The 19,847-nt window shown below is 37.4% G+C and overlaps 1 long non-coding RNA gene across 6 annotated transcripts in view; it reads left to right on the top strand.

Moving 5' to 3' along the window:
* The window catches only part of LOC118535137 (uncharacterized), a 371,536-nt gene that overhangs the window by 134,899 nt on the left and 216,790 nt on the right, over positions 1-19,847 (top strand). The gene's annotated exons all lie outside the window — the stretch shown is intronic.

Raw genomic sequence — 19,847 nt, 5'->3', positions numbered from 1 at the left:
CTAAAGATACATCCAGACTGAAAGTGAAGGGATGGAGATCCATCTTCCATGCCAACGGCCCTCAAAAGAAAGCTGGGGTAGCAATTCTTATATCAGACAAATTAGATTTTAAGCTAAAGACTGTAGTTAGAGACACAGAAGGACACTATATCATTCTTAAAGGGTCTATCCAACAAGAAGATCTAACAATTGTAAATATCTACGCCCCCAACATGGGAGCAGTCAACTACATAAGCCAACTGTTAACCAAAATAACGAGTCATATTGATAATAATACATTAATTGTAGGAGACCTCAATACTCCACTCTCAGCAATAGACAGATCATCTAAACAGAAAATCAACAAAGAAACAAGAGCTTTGAGTGACACACTGGACCAGATGGACCTCATAGATATATACAGAACATTCCACCCTAAAACAACAGAATACTCATTCTTCTCAAGCGCACATGGAACTTTCTCCAGAATAGACCACATACTGTGTCACAAATCAGGTCTCAACCGATACCAAAAGACTGAGATTATTCCCTGCATATTCTCAGACCACAATGCTTTAAAACTGGAACTCACTCACAAGAAAAAATTTGGCAGAAATTCAAACACTTGGAAGCTAAAGACCACTCTGCTCAAGAATGTTTGGGTCAACCGGGAAATCAAAGAAGAACTTAAACAATTCATGGAAACCAATGAGAACGAAAACACATCAGTCCAAAACCTGTGGGATACTGCAAAGACAGTCCTAAGGGGGAAAATACATAGCCATCTACTCAAATACATAGCCATCACTCAAAAAAATAGAAAAATCCTGAATTCACCAACTAACTTTACACCTTAAAGAACTAGAGAAAAAGCAACAAATGATGCCTAAGCCATGCATTAGAAGAGAAATAATTAAGATTAGAGCAGAGATCAATGAATTAGAAACCAGAATCACAGTAGATCAGATCAACAAAACTAAAAGCTGGTTCTTTGAAAGAATTAATAAGATCGAGAAACCACTGGCCAGACTTATCCAAAAGAAAAGAGAAAGGACCCAAATTAATAAAATTATGAATGAAAGGGGAGAAATCACAACTAACACCAAGGAAATAGAAACAATTATTAGAAATTATTATCAACAACTATATGCCAATAAATTAAGCAACCTGGAAGAAATGGATGCCTTCCTGGAAACCTATAAACTGCCAAAACTGAAACAGGAAGGAATTGACAACCTGAATAGGCCAATAACCAGTAATGAGATTGAAGCAGTGATCAAAAACCTCCCAAAAAACAAGAGTCCAGGGCCTGATGGATTCCCTGGGGAATTCTACCAAACATTCAAAGAAGAAATAATACCTATTCTCCTGAAGCTGTTTCAAAACATAGAAACAGAAGGAAAGCTTCCAGACTCATTCTATGAGACCAGCATTACCTTAATCCCCAAACCAGGCAAAGACCCCATCAAAAAGGAGAATTTCAGACCAATATCCCTGATGAATATGGATTCTAAAATTCTCAAGAAAATCCTAGCTAATAGGATCCAACAGTACATTAAAAGGATCATCCACCATGACCAAGTGGGGTTTATCCCCAGGATGCAAGGGTGGTTCAACATTCACAAATCAATCAGTGTGATAGAACACATTAATAAGAGGAGAGAGAAGAACCATATGGTCCTCTCAATTGATGCAGGAAAAGCATTTGACAAAATACAGCATCCTTTCCTGATTAAAACTCGTCAGAGTATAGGGATAGAGGGAACATTCCTCAAGTTCATAAAATCCATCTATGAAAAACCCACAGTGAATATCATTGAAAAGAAGGAAAAAGAGTAGGCCAGGGAGAAACAAAAAGCTGAGAGCCTTTCCCTCAAGATCAGGAACACGTCAAGGATGCCCACTCTCACCACTATTGTTCAACATAATACTAGAAGTCCTAGCAACAGCAATCAGATAACAAAAAGAAATAAAAGGTATTCAAACTGACAAAGAAGAAGTCAAACTCTCTCTTTTCACAGATGACATGATACTTTATGTGGAAAATCCAAAAGACCCCACCCCCAAATTACTAGAACTCATACAGCAATTCAGTAATGTGGCAGGATACAAAATCAATGCACAGAAATCAGTTACTTTCTTATACTCTAACAATGCAACTGTAGAAAGAGAAATTAGAGAAACGATTCCATTTACAATAGCACCAAAAACCATAAGATACCGCGGAATAAACCTAACCAAAGAGGTAAAGGATCTATACTCTAGGAACTACAGAACACTCATGAAAGAAGTTGAAGAAGACACAAAAAGATGGAAAAACATTCCATGCTCATGGATCAATAAACATTGTTAAAATGTCTATGCTTTCCAGAGCAATCTATACCTTTAACACCATCCCGATCAAAATGCCAATGACATTTTTCAAAGTGCTGGAACAAACAATCCTAAAATTTGTATGGAATCAGAAAAGACCCCAAATCGCCAAGGAAATGTTGAAAAAGAAAAACAAAGCTGGGGGCATCACGTTGCCTGATTTCAAGTTATATTACAAAGCTGTGATCACCAAGACAGCATAGTACTGGCACAAAAGCAGACATATAGACCAATGGAACAGAATAGAGAGCCCAGATATGGACCCTCAACTCTATGGTCAAATAATCTTCAACAAAGCAGGAAAAAATATGCAATGGAGAAAAGACAGTCTCTTCAATAAATGGTGCTGGGAAAATTGGACAGCTATATACAGAAGAATGAAACTCGACCATTCTCTAACACCGTACACAAAGATAAACTCAAAATGGATGAAAGACCTCAATGTGAGACAGGAATCCTTTAAAATCCTAGAGGAGAACCTCTTCAACATCGGCCACAGCAACTTCTTTCAAGATACATCTCCAAAGCCTAGTGAAACAAAAGCAAAAATGAACTTTTGGGACTTCTTCAAGATAAAAAGCTTCTGCACAGCAAAGGAAACAGTCAACAAAACAAAGAGGCAACCCACAGAATGGGAGAAGATATTTGCAAATGACACTACAGACAAAGCGCTGATTTCCAAGATCTATAAAGAACTTCTCAAACTCAACACCCAAAAAACAAGTAATCACGTCAAAAAATGGGCAGAAGACAAAAACAGACACTTCTCCAAAGAAGACATACAAATGGCTAACAGACACATGAAAAAATGTTTATCATCATTAGCCATCAGGGAAATTCAAATCAAAACCACACTGAAATACCACCTTATACCAATTAGAATGGCAAAAATTGACAAGGCAAGAAACAACAAATGTTGGAGAGGTTGTGGAGAAAGGGGAACCCTCTTACACTGTTGGTGGGAATGCAAGTTGGTACAGCCACTTTGGAAAACAGTGTGGAGGTTCCTCAAAAAATTAAAAATAGAGCTACTCTATGACCCAGCAATTTCACTACTAGGTATTTACCCCAAAGACAGAGATGTAGTGAAAGGAAGGGCCATATGCACCCCAATGTTCATAGCAGCAATGTCCACAATGACCAAACTGTGGAAAGAGCCGAGATGCCCTTCAACAGGTGAATGGATAAAGAAGATGTAGTCCATATATACCATGGAATATTACTCAGCCATCAGAAAGGATGAATACCCAACTTTTACATCAGCATGGATGGGACTGGAGGAGATTATGCTAAGCGAAATAAGTCTAGCAGAGAAAGTCAATTATCATATGGTTTCACTTATTTGTGGAACATAAGGAATAGCATGGAGGACATTAAGAGAAGGAAGGGGAAAATGAAGGGGTGGAAATCGGAGGGGGAGATGAATCATGAGAGACTATGGACTCCGAGAAACGAACTGAGGGTTTTAGAGGGGAGGGGGATGGGGGGATGGGTTAGCCCAGTGATGGGTGTTACTGCATGGAACACATACTGCATGGAGCACTGGGTGTTATATGAAAACAATGAATCATGGATCACTATATCAAAAACTAATGATGTATTTTATGGTGACTAACATAACAATAAAATAAAATTAAATTAAATTAAAAAAAAAAAGTCAAGGAAGAGCCCAAGAAGTTCACAGTTGTAAAGAGAACTGATTTGAGAGTTAGAAGTCTTGGATATTAAGTTAAACTGCCACTAGCTCTGACTCCTTCAAAAACTCATGAGTCTATGATTCAGTTTCCTCTTTGACTGAAATGTTAATCCATATGTAGAAGGAGGTTAAATGAAATAAAAGGAATCAATGGATATGGAAAAGTTAAAAGTACTTAATTGGTGTAGGTGAGGCACTGCTAGAATATAGGAGACTTGGACTCCTGTTTGGTTACTGGGTTAACACCTTTAGTAGGACTATAATCAACCACCCGAGGGCCTTTTCTCTTGCCTCGGAGTCCCATTTGCAATCTCTGTGTCTCCTGAGGAAGGCTCAGAGTGTCAGTAATAACACCATCACCCCTTCCCCAAGTAGCCTTCAACAAATTCCTGACTAGAGTTGGGGTATACATACTCCAGTTCCTTTGCCCCTCAGGGAAAACTTTTAGGCATGTGTTTGACTCTGACTCTGAATTTCCCTGGGAGAATTAACCTCCTGTTACCCTCCCTTTCTTTCTTTTTTCCCCTCTTCCTTACCAGTACTTCCTGCACTTCTCAAGTAAATGACTTCTGCATTTGAATTCTTATCCTAAGGTTTTCTTTCTAGGAGAACCCAAATTAAGAAAATAAAATTGTACACTATATTTCTAGTTATATTATTAATAATGCTCCTGGACTCCTCTTCCTTTGCTTTGGAAAGGGAAAGGAGCCCCCTCCATTTCTACTACTGTGGGATGGTGGGGGTGAGATGATGGGAATAATCATTTAAAAAACCCTGCATTACTCAAAAGGACAGCTTCTCTCTCTCAGATATCTCCTTAAAATGTCTTGTGCTGAGAGTAGAGTCCTGGTTGGTGTTAGGACATAGACTTTGAACTAGACACTTCTAAGTAGTTCCTGTAGTGAGGTGGATAACATAGCCTTTGGTGGTTCTCTCAGCTCAGAGTATAATAGGAATATCCCACTGAGCCTCCTATATCAGGTGTCTGGGTTAGGTCCTGTCCAGCTGCAATCAAGAGGTTTTCAGAGAAATTCACAAAGATGTGGGAAGAGCTTTTTAAGACTAGGACAATGATCTTGGGACAACGGTGAACAAGGACAGCTGGGGAATGGAAACACAGGCAAGTTTTTGGACAGCATGCATGCTACAGGCCTAAAGAAGGTGTAGAACAGTTTCTGCCAGCTGGACAGAGAATTAGCTTCTAGCAAACCCAAAGGAGGGGAGACTATTGGAGCCTGGTTCTTAAATGCACTTCACTGGCCAGTGACAAAATAGGGAGGTGTTGGGGGAGGAGGAGGAGGACCCTAGGTAGACAAAACTAAATATGCAAAGCACAGAGGCTTAAGATGGTTTGTGTATTTACTCTGGGAAAAATGTTTCCATAGTCCTTGTTTAATGTCACTACTGTTATCACTTATGGCATTGTGCATTTTTTAATTAATAAGTTGAAAAATGGTTTTAGATGCCAATAGTGATAGGAGTTATAACTATTTCTTAAAAATTTAAGAGGCAAAACATCCTCCTACCTAAAAAAATTTTAAAAACTTTAAAAATGATCAAAATCATTTTTATCAAAATCTGCCATCTGATGGCTGTGTTTAAGTGATAGCTTCTTGGCTGGCTTTTCTACCTTACAAGCATTATGATATCAGTGCTTGTCATCTTCATCATCACTCATCTCTTCTGCCTGCAGGCCATTCATATTATGGATGTCAAGGCAGGGCAGCTGCCTGACAGTTTTGGATGGCTTTCATTCTGTTGTCAATGAGGAAGAATTGCCAACTTTGAAATGACTCATCACCTTCTACAGTCTTCCTACTCACACACAAACCTTGAATTTCATAAGCATTTTGAATCAGATATATTCAAAGTATTGTTTAATAATAGGTTATATTTTTAGTTATTTTTGCTTTTGTTTTCCAGCAAAACACCAGGAGTCACATTTCCCAGCCAGCTGGCACTCTGCATGTTAGTTCTTAAGGACACATTAGTAAATCTTACAGCTTTATGGAACCTGGTTCTTGAAGCAAATGCCCATCCTTCAAGACTCCAAAAAGAATTATCACTCCAGGGTTGAAAATCCTTCTGTGAGAAAGTTAATGTCCTCTTTCTGCCTGGCTTCCTAAATTAGGATTATATTTTAATTTCTACTTTATATAGTTCCATCTCTATGCTAAGTTGGAAATAAATATTTGTGAAAAGTTTCTAATAGAAAAGTTATATTCTAGTTACTATGTTAGGTAAAACCTTTCTTCAAAATTATTTATAAATCAATAGAAAAAATATCTAAAATAGAAAGACAAAAATATGCTTGATATTTAGCAGTAGAATTATCACAGAGAGTTGAAAATACTTGCTTATGTGGGGCAAGAAACAGGGAAAGACAATCCCCAGCCCCTGCCCACAGGCCTTATGAAATTGTTTGACTCCAAGTTATATGCAGGTCTTACTTTATAGAAATTAAAAAGAGGACTATAAAGAGATTAGGAAGTCCAGAAGAAAACATTTTTTTAAACGTATATTTGTTTTTAAATTAAAATTATATAAGGATTTAGCTCTATTTAATTTGAAGAGAATTGGTTGATAAGTGACAATAATTGCCATAAGTCTTTTTCAAAGATTAATATAAGAAAGTAGGAAAATATATCCTTTGTTCCCTTTATTGTTTTGGTTTAATTCTTTAAAAAATTGTTTTTATTATTTAAGTATAGTTGATATACAATGTTATATTAGTTTCAGATGCGCAGCATAGTGATTGGACAGTTCTTTTTTTTTTTTTTTTTTTTTTAAAGATTTTATTTATTTATTTGACAGAGAGAGACACAGCGAGAGAGGGAACACAAGCAGGGGGAGTGGGAGAAGGAGAAGCAGGCTTCCCGCGGAGCAGAGAGCCCGATGTGGGGCTCGATCCCAGGACGCTGGGATCATGACCTGAGCCGAAGGCAGACGCTTAACGACTGAGCCACCCAGGCGCCCCGTGATTGGACAGTTCTATACATTACACAATACTCACCACAAGTGTAGTTACCATCTGTCACCGTACAATGTTATTATAACATTATTGACTATATTCCCTATGCTTTAATTTTCATCTCCATCACTTATTTATTTTATAATCAGAAATTTGTACCTCTTAATTCCTTCACCTATTTTGCCCATGGTCTCATCCTCTCCCTTTTGGCAACTACCAGTTTGCTCTCTGTATTTATGAGCCTCTTGGGTTTTTTTTTTTGTTTTTTTGTTTTTGGTTTGTTTTGATTTGGTTTTTAGATTCCTGGTATTTATCTTTCTATGACTGACCTATTTCACTTGTATAATACCCTCTAGGTCCATCAGTGTTGTCACAAATGGCAAGAGCTCATTCTTTTTTATGGGTGAGTAATATTCCATTGTATATATTCAAAGGAAGTGAAAGCACTACTTCAAAAAGATATCTGCACTCCCCACGTTCATTGCAGCATTATTTACAGTAACCAAGACATCGAAACAACCTAAGTGTTCATTGATGGCTGAATGAATAAAGAAGTTGTGATACACACACACACACACACATACACACTAGAATGTTATTAAGCCATAAAAAATGAGGCTATCCTACCATTTGTGACAACATCGATGGACCTTGAAAGCATTATGCTAAATGAAATAAGTCTGACAAAGACAAATAATGTATGATAAAAAAGAAAACATAAAACAACAACAACAAAAAACTCCTAGAAAAAGAGATCATGCTGTGGTTAGATGGAAGGTGGGGGGAGGGGAAATTGTATTTCAAAAGATGCAAATTTCCAGGTATAAGATAAAAGTACTGGGGATATAATGTACAACATGATGAGTAAAGATAATGCTGCTGTATGATATATAGGGAAGTTGTTAAGACAGTAAATCTGAATTCTCATCACGAGGAGAACAATTATTTTTTCTTCTTTTTTCTTTTTTTGTGTCTTTTCTTTTTATTGTATCTGTATGAGAAGATGGTTGTTAGCTGAACCTATTGTGATAATCATTTCATAATACATGTAAATCAAACCGTCATGCTCTAACACCTTAAACTTATAGAGTAATACATGTCAACTGTTTCTTAACAAAACTGAGAAAAAAATAAAGTGTGGATTACCTGGCATGATTGCCAGTAAATCTAAAATTTCAGATTCAGTAACTCTAAAAAAGAAAAAAAATTCTGTGGATAATAAGAATAATAAGAATTGTTTCTGCCTTCTCCCCAGATTCTGTAGGCCTCTGTAGGACTAGAAGTCCTCGTAGGCCAGAAGACTCAAAGGACCCATCAGTAGCAGATAAAATTGTGTCTTGTGTCTTGTAGTTCTCACAGTAGAGGTCTTTCACCTCCTTAGTTAAATTTATTTCTAAATATTTTATTGTTTTTGATGCTGTTGTAAATGGGATCAATTTATTTCTTTTTTGGAAAATACATTAGTAGTGTATAGAAATACTATAGATTTTTTGTATGCTTAATTTGTATCTTGCAAATTTACTGAATATATCAATTAGAACTAACAGTTTTTGGATGAGTCTTTAGGATTTTCTATATATAAAATCTTATCATCTATATAAAGAGACACTTTCACTTCTTCCTTCCCAATTCTGATATCTTTTTTTTTCTTGCCTGATTGCTCTAGTTAAGACTTCTATTCCTTTGTTGAATATGGATAGGCACTCTTGTCATATTCCTGATCTTAGAGGAAAGCTTTTCAATCTTTTACCATTGGGTATAATGTTAACTATGGGCTTGTTATATATAGCCTTTATTATGTTGAGATATGTTTCTTCTATGCCTAATTTGTTAAGAGTTTTTGTCAGGGACAGATGTTGAATTTTGTCAAATGTTTTTTCTACATCTATTGAGATCATGATTCTTTTCTTTCATTCTATTAATGTATATCACAGTAATTGATTTGCATATGTTGAGCCATCTTTGCATCCCAGGGATAAATCCCACTTGATTATGTTGAAATGATCCTTTTAATGTGATGCAGGATTTAGTTTGATAGTATTTTATTGAGAATTTTTGCATCCATATTAATCAGGGATATTGACCTGTAGCTTTCTTTTCTAGTAATATACTTTTTTGTCTTTGGTATCAGGAAAATTCTGGCTTTGTAAAATGAGTTTGGGAGTATTTTCTCCTTTTTGATTTTTTGGAAGAGAATGAGAAGGATTGGTGTTAATTTTTCTCTGAATATTCGGTAAAATTCACCAGTGAAGCCCTCTTGTCCTGGGTTTTTCTTTATCAGGAGATTTTTGATTACTGGTTCAGTCTCTTTAGTAGTAATTGGTCTATTCAGACTTTCTATTTTTTTTTATTCAATCTTGGTAAGTTGTATATTTGTAAGAATCTTTCCATTCCTTCTAGTTTGAGCAGTTTGTGGTGTATAGTTGGTTATAATAGCTTCTTAATGATCTCTTGAATTTCTGTGGCATCGGTTATAATATCTCCTTTTTCATTTATAATTTTCTTGATTTGGGTGCTTTTTTCCCCTTGGTTAGTCTAGCTAAATATTTGTCAATTTTGTTTGTCTTTTCAAAGAACCAACTCTTAGTTTGGTTAGTCCTCTCTATTGTTTTTCTGTTTTCTAATTTATTTTTGCTCTAATCTTTATTATTTCCTTTTTTCTGCTAACTTAAGATTCAATTTGTTCTTCTTTTTCTAGTTCCTTAAGGCATAGAGTTAGGTTGTCTATTTGGGATCTTTCTGGCTTCTTAATGTAGGTGTTTATGGTTATGAACTTTCCTATTAGAACTGCTTTTGCTGCATCCTACAAGTTCTGGAATGATGTGTTTCTATTTTTATATGTCTTAAAAAACTTTCCTTTTTATTTTCCCTTTAATTTTTTCTTTGATCCATTGGTTGTTCAGGAGAGTGTTGCTTAATTTTCACATGTTCATGAATTTTCCAGTTTTTCTCTTGTTATTAATTTCTATTTCAGGCCGTTGTGGTCAGAGGAGATACTTGGTATGATTTTAGTCTTCTTGAACTTGCTAAGACTTGTCTTGTGGCCTAACATAAGATCTGTTCTAGAAAATGGTCCATGTGCACTTGAGAATAATGTGTATTCTGCTGTTGGGTACAATGTTCTGTATATGTCTGTTAGGTCCATTTGGTCTATAGTGTTGTCCAAATCCTCTGTGTCCTTATTGATGCTCTGTCTGAATGATCTAGTCATTGTTGAGAGCTGGGTATTAAAGTTCTCAACTATCGTATTACTATTTATTTTTTTTTTAGCTTTATTAGTTAAATATTTAGGTGCTCCAATTTTGGGTTTTATCTTTTTAATGTATTGACCCTTTATCATTATATAATTGACCTTTTTGTTTCCTTTTACTGTGTTTTGTTTAAAGTCTATTTTATCTGATATAAATATAGCTACTCCTGCTTTTTGTTGTTGTTGTTGTTATCCTTTGCTTGAAATGTCCTTTTCCATCCCTGCACTCTCAGTCCTATCTATGTCTATAAGGCCGAAGTGAGTCTCTTGTAGGCAGCATATTGTTGGGTCTTGTTTTTTATCCTTTCAGCCATTCTGTGTCTTTTAATTGGAGAATTAATCTGTTTACATTTAAAGTGATTACTGATAGGTAAGGACTTATTATTGTCATTCTTCTGGTCTATAGATCTGTTGTTCCTTGTTTCTTATCCTGCTGTCTTTTTGTGTGTGTCTGTTTTGATGTCTTTTGGTGTTAGTATGCTTTGATTTCTTCATTGTATTCTTCTTAATTACTACAGGACTTCTATGTAATTACTACTCAGTTGACAGTTATTTTCTTTTAATATTTTGAATATGTTGTCCCATTCTCTCCTGACTTCAAAAGTTTCTGTTGAGAAATACACTGATAGTCTTATGGGGTTCGCTTAAGATGTATGTAACTTGTCTTTTTTCTTTGCTGCTCATGTAATTCTTTGTCTTCGACTTTTGGCAATTTAATTATAATGTGTCTCAGTATAGCCCTATTCAGATTCAACCTGTTTGGGCTCCTTTGGGCCTCATGGATCTGGATGTCCATTTCTCTCTGCAGGTTTGGGAAGTTTACAGCCATTATTGCTTTAAATATACTTTCTGTCTCTTTCTCTTTTTCTGGAAATCCCATAAAGTGCATATTGTTTCTTTTCATTGTGTTCTGTAATTCCCATAAACTTTCTTTAATCTTTCTCATTTTTTATTCTTTTTTGCAACTCTAATTTCCAATGTTTTATCCTCCAGTATTCCTTCTTCAGTTGAGTCTACTTTTGAACTCTCTATTGAGTTCTTCAGTTCAGTTATTGTATCTTTAAATGCAAGGATTCCTGGTTGTCGTTTTTTTTTTTTTTTTTCCTTTATGGTTGCTGTTTCCTTGTTGAACTTCTTGTTTTGTTTATTCATTGTTTTCTGAATTTCATTTAGTTGTCTGTGTTTTTTTGTAGTTCGGTAAACTTCCTTAAGATTATTCTGAAATCTTTGTTCATAGTTCATAGATCTCCATTTCTTTAGGGTCTGTTATTGGAGCTTTATTTATTTCCTTTGGTGGTGTCATATTTACCTGATTTTTTGTGATCCTCCTTTTCATATGTCGTTATCTGTGCATTTGAGTAATCAGGCTCTTCTTTCAGACTTTACAGTTTTTCTTTGGCAAAGACAGTTTTTTACTAGTCAGCTCATTTTGGGTTTCTGGGTGTGGTCTGCTGGCAATATCCTTGAGCAGGTGGGTGGAGCCTGATCTTATACTCTATTTCTGGGTGAGACAACTGTTTGAGCTCTGAAGATGGGGATAGGAGTATATGCCACTGGCTTAGAATAGTTGGATAGGACTGCTGGTTTGGTTCTCTACCCATGTTAAACTGTAGGATGGGCTCCATGATTGCCTGGATTCTCTGGTAAGGCTTACTAGATGGTCAGGACTAGGTACTACATTCAGTAGTAGATGAGGCTACAAATTAGCTTTCTTCCCCTGACAGGGCAGCAAGACAGGGCCCAGTGTTGGTATAGCCCCTAGTTTGGGGACCCATATCAGGCCAGTGTACACTGAATTCCCTGGTTTTGCTCTGCAGATGGGGGAAGCCATGGCCCATGCTTTCTGTTCAAGTGCCACTGTACATGTGACTGTTGAACGGGCTATGTAGCTTCCTGTGTGCTCTGGTTAGGTTCCCTGGTAGGACAAGCTGAAGGCTGTCTTCAAGGATGACTGGGGCTACAGATTAGATTCCCTGCTTCGGGAAAGCAGCTCTAAAGCCATTAAAGCTCCTTGTTTATTATCTTAACTCAAGCTGACCCAAACCCCAAATTCTCTGACCAAACAGGACCACTGGCTTTGTTCTGTAAACTATTGGCTCTGCCTGCCTGCCTCTTGGCTTGAGTGCCACTGGACTACACAGCTTCCAGGAGTTGTCCCCAACCCTTCTGGTCAGGTGGGGTTGAAAGACAGTATCCATAATGGCTGGGGCTATGTCTCAGGTCCCTTGCTTGCATGGGATGAAAAGGGACCACTTCAGGCTACTCTGTTTCCCTAACAGGCTCTCTGTTTGGGAGGGGCCAGGAGCTACCCTGAGCCTTGGGTAAGGATTAACCCTCCTGTATGTGCATAACACAAGAACGTTTCGTGCCTGGTTCTGGCTTTCTACTCTAGGGATAGTCAGCTCTGCCCATCTGCCTTTTGGCTTAAGTGCTGCAGGGCTACACAGCTTCCATGAGTTGTTGCCAGTCCTTTTGGTCAGATAGGACCAAAAAACATTCTCCAGAGTGGGTGGGGCTGTGATTTATGGGATGGATGAGCAATACATAAATGTCTGGAGAGACAGATATCATTTCTTCTAGATATTCTTGGTACTTGGCTCTTCCTGTGCTGGAGTCTGCTTCAGAGGTTCTCTTAACAAAGGGAAAAAAATCCTTAATTCTGTTAGATACTGGCCAGGTGTCCATGATGTTGGGAAAAATGGCAAAGAAGCAAAGATGGAAATGACTGTGGTATAGGATGTTCAATATAGAATTTACATCCCATAGTGACTTGGGATATGGATTAATTTCATTGTATACAAAAAGAGTGGAAGAGTAGAAGTATTTTGTCGTGATTATGTGTATAAGCTGGCCATCTCTGAGTGATGAGTAGCAGAGAGGTGGTTGCAAAAGTGGAGGGCTTAAAATAGCACCCTGTAAAACCAAGATGCAAAATGTGGGCTAGGGCTAAAGGCCAGTTAATTGGACAGCCTATTGAGCCAAGATCTTCTCAGCAAACAAAAGGGCTGTGACTGGTGTGAATGAGACTAAATGATAGCTTTGTAAATAGTTTGAGATGAGTTTGAATTGTAGATAAAAACTTTTAGGTTTAACTGAAAAAAAGAACTGATAGAACTGGTGACCGGCACTGAAATTTAATGCCAAAGAAATTTATCAAATCTCCATACACAAATATTATATATTAATAATAATGAGAAGCTATTTATTCATTGCTATATGCTAAACACTGTCATAAATATCTTAAGTGCACTATCTCATTATATATAAGCAGGTAAATATTAGTATTATCCCACTCTTAAAATGAGCAAAATGAGGCACAAGTATGTCATTATGTCCTTATTCAGTAAGTAGAGAAGTTGGATACAAAAAGTTCTGTGGTGGAGGACCATCTGACTAGGTGGGCTAGGGGAGTTTTAGCTCTGGCATTTCTGTTTCACATTCCTAGGGAGAAATAAATAAATCAGTGCTCATTTCCTTTTCCATTGGTAAGCACAAACTATTATACTTTTTATTCATGTGTATTTCCATTTACTTTTCTGCCATTTCTCCCTTTAAAATACTAAACAAATGAATAAAAATTATGCTTCATTTTTAAGCAACTCTTCCAGCTGTTTGTGTCAGTGTGCTCGCTCTCATTAATAAAGTGAGATGGACTAGTTAAAACGTTAATGTTAAATGGTGAGTACTAGGGACTATTCTCCTTGTGAAATATTGAGATACATACAAGGTCTGCTCCAGGAGCAATGACTAATGGTGTTCTTGGAGGAATCAAGACCTCTGAAAATTGTGGGAATGATTAATGGTTACTTCATCTTCAGTTTACATGGCAGAGTTTGAACTCTATTATTCCTGGCTTTTTCAATATAGGCTATATTTAACCAGACCATTTCCATTTTTAAAATGATACTCTTTTGATACTTACATTTATTCTCTCACAAATACACACTGCCTATTATGTGGTAGGTATTATACTAGATTCTGGGAATAAAGATTGAATAAGTTGATAAACTCCTTACATCCTTAGATGAATGTGCGTCTGAAGGAGACAAACATAAAACATGACTTTACAAATGTTTGTTTAATTAAAATGATGATAAACTGTCAAGGGAAAATGCAGGTTTATGAGATATCAAGGATGCTAATTCTAATATGAAGGTTGGGGAAGGGAAGTGAGTGCAATCAAATCAAGTCTTATGGGCTTTCAGTGGATTTTATTCTGAGTGCAATGAAAAGTCACCAAATAGACTGAAAGATAAACACCTCCAACATGAGACCACTGGAATAGTGAAATGATCAGATTGTAGAATCTTGTTTTAGTGTGGTAGTCTCTGAAAGAAAATAAACAGACAAATTATAAAGTTAAGTATGTGGGGGTGCCTGGGTGGCTCAGTCGTTAAGCATCTGCCTTCTGCTCAGGTCATGATCCTGGGGTCCTGGGATGGAGCCCCACATCGGGCTCCCTGCTCAGCGGGGAGTCTGCTTCTCCTTCTCCCACTCCCCCTGCTTGTGTTCCTACTTTCTCTCTCTGTCAAATAAATAAATAAAATCTTTAAAAAAAAAAAAAGTTAACTATGTGTCAGAATGGCTTGGTCATTGATAAACTAATGAAATCTTGAAGTTAGAAAGAATAGGAAATTTGGATGAAAGGACTAATTTTGATTTTTTGACCTGTCAAATCCCACATGACCTAGGAGTATTCATATGAACACTTTATAGATAATCCAGGTGTGGTATTTTGGCTGGAAATGTGGGACCCATTCACAGGACTTCTGTGTATAGTGTACCTGGCTGAGTCCAAGGAAGGTGCAGATCTTTCAAATTTGTACAAAAGTGGCTTATAGTCACAATCTGTGCATGTACAGAGCTGTGTGTGCCCAGAAAGTCTGCTTTTTTTTGCATTCACACTGGCACTCTATGAGGTAGTAGCAAATCTGATCCATAAAACCCATTTAAACTGGAAATTGGATGAACTCTTAAGAAATGTGTGTAGAGTAAAAGAACTAGGTCAATATAAGTGAGTGGGAGGAAGATAAGGAACAGGATAATATGATGGAAACATAATGTGAAAAGAAAGAAGAGATTAAAACAAATACAAGACAAAGATATGCTGGGGGTGCCTGGGTGGCTCAGTCGTTAAGCGTCTGCCTTCGGCTCAGGTCATGATCTCAGGGTCCTGGGATCGAGCCCCGCATCGGGCTCTCTGCTCAGCGGGAAGCCTGCTTCTCCCTCTACCACTCCCCTGCTTGTGTTCCCTCTCTCACTGTGTCTCTGTCAAATAAATAAATAAAATCTTAAAAAAAAAAAAAAAGACAAAAATATGAAGGAGGAAGGAGTCAGAGATACCAAGTGCAGTGAAAATGTTCAGCAAGGGTTAGGTTGAAAAACAATTATTGAATTATTAATGTTAGGGAATTTAGGGGAAGTTGAGAATATAACCCAGATTTATTTCATTTATATGTCTATTCATTTACTCATTCATTTAAAATATTTATCCAAACCCCTTCTATGTTCTGGGCATGTACTAATATGGAAAGTTTGTATAGTGAGTACCTGATGAAGACACTCAAGGGGCTTAGCCAAAAGAAAAAGATGATGTGGGCCAGAGGAGGCCTCTTTTATAAAGATTCTTTCAACAAAAGAAAAATCTAGTTACCTTTAATATAGGAATAAGATAACCATTGTGTGGGAAGACATTAAGAATAATAAAAATATTAGGGAGAAAAAGAAAAAGTATGGGAACAAGAACTTTAGAGATTTGGAAAGGAAAAGAAGATAGTTACAGGATTTAAAAGATGTTGAGGTGGCAGTGTATAAATTTTATATCATCAACGCTGGATTTATTAATCAGTTTTTATGCCTTACAAATATATTTTTGACTAGCTTAAAATGCTTTTTATAAACTTCTAATATGAATTTGAGCATGGATTAATTACTAGATTAAAAGACTAGATTAAGTTAAAATTTACAACATTAAAGTTTTGTTAGTAGGCCAAGGGCAGAGAACATAGAAACTGAGGCATTTAATTAAAGTCTTTAAGAGTCAGAAATAGATCCACCATTTATGGTCAATAGATTTTTAATGAAGGCAGTAAGAATTTCATTGGAGAAAGGAAATTTTTTTCAACAAATGGTGCTGTAACAACCAGATAAATATATGAAAAATAATTAACCTTGATCTCTACCTTATATCCTACATGAACTTTCTTTTGAGATGGATTATAGACTTAAACATAAAAGCTAAAAATATAAATATTCTGGAAGAAAATGGATAAATTGAACTTAAAATTTTAAAACTCTGCTATTTAAAAGCCTCCATTAAGAAAATGAAAGGTAAGCCATTAAACTGGGTGATAATACTTGAAACACATGTATCAGGCAAAGAAATTGTAGTCAGTAAATATAAAGACTTCTACCTTTTTAAAAAAAAGTTAATTTATCTGAAAGGAGAAGGAGACTTCAGTACATTTATTTCAGAGTCTGAAGTACTCAAACAGTAGAAATAAATAACTTCTTCAAGAAAGTGACAGGAAATACTAGTGATTTACTGTATTTATATCACACTATGTTTTTCAAGACACTTTCAATCTGATAAAAATGTGGGCCTGTGCCTTGGTGACAATATTCAAGTGAATTGTGCTACCCAACAATATTTCTCATTTAAGATATATTTTTAAAAATTTGGTAGTCAGTGTGTTCTACCAGAGCAAAGGTCTAACTACTTCATAGTGTCAAGGTTAGAAGGGGCAATAAAAGTCATCTACTGTCTAGACTGCTGACTTGCTATAAAATTTGGTTACATTACAACCAAGTGTCCTTTTGGCCAAAAAGATCAAGAGTTAAGACCAAGATTAGTGAAAGGTTAAATATGGGGGGAGGGTGGGGGACTGGGGAGGAGTGCAGGGAGCAGAAGCAGCTTATCTCAAGAGAACACAGGGATCCTAGAGTGGATGAATACAAAGAGGAAAGAGGGAGGGGATGTTTGTCAGGCAGACAGACAAAGCCCTGACTCAAGTAGCCTTGTTGAAGGTGAAAGTGTAGAAACGGAGCTTTCAGCACCAGCTGGGAAATTTGCTTTTTCTTTTTCCTGTTCATTTCTGATTAATCTTTGAGAGGCTCTGCCTCACTCAGAATAACCAGATGGCTTAAAACTCTGGGTGGAGGCAGTGGTCACCCAAGAGGGCTCTTACAGTGAGAAAGTGTGCGACAGCTCCCATTCTGGCCAGGCTGTTGCTCTGATGGGTTTTTTTTCTTTCTTTCTTTCTTTTATGGATGTTTTGTCATTAGTCATATAGGTGCTTAAGAATTACAGTGTTTCAGAACATTATAGCTAGAAGGAACTTTCTACATTCTGTACATTCTGTACATTAGAGAGCATTTTGTGGGGAAAAAAAAAAGGTTATGTCATCAAATAAGTTAGCTACTTACTATCACAGCTAAACAGATACATGACTTTTCCCAGCTTTCATTATGCTTAATATGCATCGTGAATTTCCAAGAAGAGGAATGTAGTATGCAAGGATCCTTAAAATAACTTGATCATAGATCTCGCTTACTTATTTATTTATTTTTGTCTACAGATCATCTCACAGGACTCGTACACCGTAGAACGCATGTTGGGAACGCTGATCTGGTAGAACTCACTTAGCACAGTCGGTATCAAGTCATTTGACTTTGTATGAAATAATGTGAAAATTTTGGCTTTAACAACCAGCACATGGATTTCTCTTAAAGTACATTTAGAGTCCTCGGGGATGGAAAATAAGGCTCCCAAGAACACTGGTGTCAGTAGGAACTTAAGAAACAACGAATAAAAATGGTTAAATTGTTCTGTATGACAAAGCAAAAGGGATCTGTTTTCCTCTTGAGGGGTAAAGAGACTCTGGGGAGAAAGGGAGCCTCGAGGTGATGTGAAGAAGTAAACCAGATGAGCTGAAGAGCCTCAGAAATTTCCCAGAAGTCGGTACTAAAGGAGAGGCTGCCTAGTATGTAGTTTGAAATTATTCCTCCCACTATCATTTAAACCTCCTCTGTAAAGTCTTCCATACCCACAAGTGTGGTAGTTAAGCAAGTAGTTTTGAGTGGAAATCGATGAAAGATTTGGATTTCATATCTGGATCAGAGCAGTGAGGAATGGCAGCAGTGTATATGAAAGCAGAAGTTAGGCATGGAGAAGTCTATAAGAATATAGGAACTCTGGGAATTTGCAGACCTCTCTGGGGGCATGAAACTGGGGCAAATCTTATCTGGAACTCAATGGGCAGAGGAATCTTAGCTGACATCTCAAATTATATGTACACACATTACCATCATCATCAGATTTTAGTGGACTGGAGGGGCCCCAGCTGACATCTGAGGTTATTACATACATACATTACTATCATCCAGGCGAGGGGTAATGGTGACCAGCAGTAAGATGCATTGCCTTCAGGAAAAATAAAATAATAAATTAAGAGAAATAATCTATGACAGAGACTAACGAGTCACCAAAACCATTTCTTCGGGCGCCTGGGTGGCTCAGTCAGTTAAGCGTCTGCTTTTGACTCCTGGGATCCAGTCCCACATCGGGGCTCCACAGGCAGTCTGCTTCTCCCTCTGCCTCTCCCCCCCACCCACAACACTCATTCTCTCAATCTCTCTCACTCTCTCTCTCAAATAAATTTAAAAAAACAAAACAAAAAAAAAAACACAAAAAAACAAAAAACGTTTCTTCTTCCTGGGCACCAGCTTAACTACATTTGCTATCCTGTCTTGGCAGTTAGGTGTGAGCATATGACTGACTGAGTTCTTGTCAAAGACACGTAAATAGAAATAATACATGCCACTTCCAGACCTTGCCCTTAGAAACCTTTCTCATGAAATTCTTCATGATCTTTCTCCTTTGACTGATTTGATATAACCAAGCATTGTAGCATTGAATACTGCATGCAGAGGACAGAAAAATCACTCAGAAGAAAAAGCCAAGTTCACTCTTTTGTATTACTCCGTGAAAATGGATTTGGGCCCCTAAGTACTTTTCCATTGTCACCAAGCTTCGAGGCTTTGCAAGTAGATGATGGAGAGAGCTTGGAGGAGAAAAGGGCTTTGCTTCCTGGTTCCAGTGTATGCTCACTCAGCAGGTTCCTGCGGCACTTGCAGCTTCTCCATCTTTTACCTCCTGCGGCGCCAGTGGTCAGCAGAGCTCAGCTGCCAGCAGCTTCCCCTGCTGATACTGTAACAGAATGCCTCTGGGCTGATGTCTCCCTGTGACTAGCTTTCTCTGACACCCTAGACAGCAGATTTCTGGAAGGCTTTGACACAGTACCACAGTGACTTCTCTGCCATTCCGTGAGACATGGCCATGCCCTCTCCACCAAGGTCAAGATATCAGTCTTTTAAAATGTTTATTCTAGGGGCACCTGGGTGGCTCAGTTGGTTAAGCGTCTGCCTTCGGCTCAGGTCTGGATCCCAGGGTCCTGGGATCGAGCCCCTCATTGGCTCCCTGCTCGGCGGGAAGCCTGCTTCTTCCTCTGCCTGCTGCTTCCCCTGCTTCTCTCTCTCTCTCTGATGAATAAATAAATAAATATTTATTTATTCTAAAG

This window comes from Halichoerus grypus, chromosome 1 (genome assembly GCF_964656455.1).
Source record: "Halichoerus grypus chromosome 1, mHalGry1.hap1.1, whole genome shotgun sequence".
In the NCBI taxonomy this organism is placed as follows: domain Eukaryota; kingdom Metazoa; phylum Chordata; class Mammalia; order Carnivora; family Phocidae; genus Halichoerus; species Halichoerus grypus.
This window is presented reverse-complemented; position numbering and strand designations above follow the sequence as displayed.